We start from the raw sequence: 4,454 nt of genomic DNA, 5'->3' as shown, positions 1-4,454 counted from the left end.
AGACAACTATTTGCTCTGTCTGCCTCATTAGGATTCATGAAAGAACTCCATGGGATGCATAAAAGCACCTTAGAACACATCAACTGTGAACTCCTCAGTACCTACCAAATTCCTTTACGTATAGAACTTGTCAAACACTTATCGACTTATGAAAGGGCTGTTCCGCTAGGCCACCTTATTTGACCTCTACATCAATTATTAAATATCTGGACCTTCATACTATTTTTGTCTTATAAGCAACATATGTTCTCTGTGAACCTCAGGAAATTCCATTAAAATGATTTGTGCCTTAGAGTATATTCATGTTCTTGAGCTTCCTGGTCCCTGTGTGGTCATCTTTCAGAATTCAATTTGACCTACAGTTATTACTCCCATTCTATTTTATGGAACACTTTCAGCCAGCTACATGATTTAATGGGTTTAAACACATCATTATTGCCATTATTTCATAGCTCACATGCCTAAAATAATACATGACACATTTTTAAATGCATCTGAAGACTTATTTTAAATTTTTATTATCTAGGAATAAAATCTACTTATTAAGCCTTGCCACCCAGGATATCTAAGTCTTAGTTCTAGCTGGCAGTGCGGTAGTCAAAACAAATTTAAGGGGGATATACTCAAGGTATCACAGGAAATTTGGAGCCAGACACCACAGCGGAAAGTGAAAACTTAGATATCAGTATAGCCAATGCCCTCTTAGGTGGGCCAACATAAAAACAAATGATTCAACAGTGCAAAGCCCCCAGCTGATTTCACAGTGGTGACCAATGCAGGCATTTAGTATAAAATGTTCCTCAAACTCTCTAGAGAGCCAGTTATGAGTCAGGTATTATTAGGGAAATATGAAGAAGTGGGAAGGATCCAAGGCAAGAACTCACAAAGTAAGAAGAAGTCATTCCTGCAGTTACTTAGACTGGTATTCACTGCCCATTCAGCCTTCTCTTCATTATCAAGTGCTACAGAAAGAAAAGCAGTAACGTAAATACCAGACGACCATGGGGAAATGCCCCATGTTAGGAATACCAGGGTGATCATCTTCCCTTTGCCCTGGGTCCTCTGATCTATTACAGCATTCCCTCATTGCCTCTGTTCACATCATAGCGTGGCTCATTCCACATGTAATTTCCCAGCTAGCCTTGCCCTGGGGGCCCCTGGGTACCCTATTTAAGGTATGTTGGGGTTGACGTCAGCAGCAGCTTATCTCTGTTAAGATACAGCAAAGATTCTGGCTCTGTTGTAACCACAAGTGGTGCCCAGTTCTTTGTGGCCTGGTACTCACGAGATGGAACCCAAGACACGACTGCAGATCCTGTTGTCCTATAGTCTCCACTCTTTGCGCTGTTCTATCTATTCTCTTACAGCCTCTATAGCTGAAGAAGGTATAGAGTTCATTTAGTTCAAACTCTCATTCACACATTGCTTACTCTCTGCGGTCCACAAATGCATCAAGTTTGCCATCTTAAGTCTCTGAACTCTGTTTTGTAACTTCACAGAAAATTTAGAATTCTCCTCGTCAGCCAGCATGCAGATTCTGAACAGTCAAAGCAATCCTACCTTTCCACAAAAGTTTCTTTTGCCTCTAGGTTTGCTGCTAACTCTATTTTAATTAGAACATTTTACATTATTTTTAATATTATAGTGCATCAAGGAATCAATGATGTGATGGGAGTATAACAAAAATGATCTGGTTAGATGGAAGATATGACAATGCTTTTGATGCAAATTGTAAATCCCATCCCTCAGGAGACCATAAAAAAGTCTCTTGCCAACAGCTCCTCCCTTTCCATCTTCCTCTTAAATGACCCTATGTCCCCTCACGCCACCCCTGCCGTGGCATGGCTTGACCCCTCCTCTTGGGAACTATGAGTAATAAACAATCTTTTCAATGGCAATAATTTCCTGATATGTTGGTCTTACTACAGCCCAATTTTTCATTTGTACGCTATATTTCAAAGCATTGGCCAAATTTGAGCCCAAGTTTGATTGCCAACCAATGAACTTGCCTGAGGAAAGGAGGTAGTTAGTCCCGCTTTAAGTTCTCTCGGCAGGGTGCTGAGAAAGATATGGACACTGAGAAGGTTCATATTGCCCATGAGGCCACCTGCCGCTATGCTGCCATCTCACTGCCTGTATTGTGCCCAGGCTCCAGCATCAGGGCTGCTGTAACATGTGTTCCCTCCTGGGCCCTGGCTGATTCACGCTCCTAAGTGAAATCTCATGGCTACTCAGAGCATAAGGAAATGTTGGGGTGGAAATATCCGGAGCCAGGAACCATTTCTAAAAGGAAAGTATCGCAGGAATAAGGGAGACGAGGAAAAGTGAGCACTGGGACTATAAAACAAGAGAATGAGGCTGGGCTTGCTGGGCTTGCTGTGGAAAAATGGTCAGGCCATCCCCCTTCCCAAACACACACACACACACACACACACACACACACACACACACATATACACACACACCAATATAGAAGATAGGAGAGTCCTATCAAAATAGTCAGCAGCAAACCCAGAAGCAAAGGAAACTTTTATGGAAAGGTAGGATTGCTTTGACTGTTCAGAATTTGCATACTGGCTGACAAGGAGGAGAGTTCTAAACTTTCTCCTTATCTAGTAGTTACACTCCTGACAAGGAAGCTAAAGGGCAAAACAGAGTTCAGATACTTAAGATGGCAGACTCGATGCATTTGTGGACCCCAGAGAGTAAGCTATATGTGAATGAGAGTTTGAACTAAATGAACTCTATACTCTCATCAGCTATAGGGAGCGTAAGAGAAAAGATGGAACAGCGCAAGGAGTGGAGACTATAGGCCAGCAGGATCTGCAGTCCATGTCTTGGTTTCCATCTCATGAGTACCAGGCCACAAAGAGTTAGGTACCATTGTGGTCACAAAAGAGCCAGAATCTTTGCTGTGTCTCTACACATGCAGAGCCTCTCCCACTACTAACATCCTTCCCTGCCAAGTGGTACATTTGTTACAATCAATGAACCTACATTGACACATCATAATCAGCCAAAGTTCATATTTAGATTACAGTTTCCTCTTGGTGTTGTATGTTCTGTGGGTTTGGACAAATGTGTAAAGACATGTAGCCATCATTGTGGTATCATACAAAAAATTTTCACTTATTTATTCTCTACCCCCTCAACCCTTGTCGACCACTGATCTTTTAACTGTCTCCATAGTTTTCCCTTTTCCAGAATGTCATGCTTTGATTTTTTTTTTAAACATGTTGCTCTTAGTCTTTAAAGTTTCTTACCTGAAATAACTCGTGGGCCTCTTGTTTAAATTTTAATGCAAGTTGAATTAAAGATACTTGGAGCTTTTTAAAATGTATTTATATGAGGCTTCTGTGTACAAAATTCTATTCTAGACATCTTAATATGGTATAAAGAAGCAGACATCATCCTTACTTTAGAAATAATAATAATAAAAAACCCCTAAGATTTAGGAATGATAAGTACTTGTCCCAAATCACACTACATATGAGTGACAGTTTTAGAATTGGGACCCAGACTTTTTTACTCCAAAGCTCATTATTTTCTGCTACATGCCCTTTAGCTTCCTTGTCAGGAGTGTAACCACTAGATAAACAGTCCATGTCTCCTGAGGCAATGTAATGTGTTCCACGTGAACCTGTAGAAGTCCATAGCAGCAACTTGGGTTAGCATTGTCTCTCTTATTTTGGAAACATAAGCCAAGAGAAATGCATTCTTCCCTATTCACCATGTGAAATGCATTCTTCCCTATTCACCATCTCTCTGGCCACCTCCATTCTTCTCAGCAAGGAGTCTGCACCAGCTTCTATGGATGTATCTCCCCATCGTCAGGTGGGGATAATAGGATTCCATAAACTGCGAACACCTGAGAAGGCTCCTTAATATTTTGGAGCAAGAGTGAATGCTATTGCTTCATTTCTGGATGTTCTCGCTACAGATCCAGCTTCTCTGATCTTTTGTATACCTTCAATGATTTCATTTATTTTCTTCTTTTCTTCCTTTGACAACCCCTTGGTATATTTCCAACTTCCAAGTTCTTCATCAAGAATCTACCCTGGCCCCCCAGCTACCTACTCTAAGTACTTGATTTGTCCTAAGAATCTCTTCATCTCTTCTAATAAACCAGAATATTGGCTGTATCATAAACCTTAACATTTTATCTTCAAGCTCAATCCCTACATGATCAGTATTTGCCTCATGCACAAAAATAAACACAACACAAACAAGGTTACTAAGGAAGTTTTTTGTATGTGTTCAGACTTCTTGAATTTTAACACATCCTCTTAGTTTCCCCTGAAAATGTCTACTAAAAATAAATAATAAAACTGCCTGTTTACTGCTAAATTCATTATGCAGAGACTTCTAGAAAGTGTCCTATTAAACACTGTCCATGTATTTAACAATATACCACTTTCTATGAATTTATTATGAATATTAGTACATTAAAAATC

Source organism: Pteropus alecto, unplaced genomic scaffold (assembly GCF_000325575.1).
Source record: "Pteropus alecto unplaced genomic scaffold, ASM32557v1 scaffold86, whole genome shotgun sequence".
NCBI classification, from domain to species: domain Eukaryota; kingdom Metazoa; phylum Chordata; class Mammalia; order Chiroptera; family Pteropodidae; genus Pteropus; species Pteropus alecto.
This window is presented reverse-complemented; position numbering follows the sequence as displayed.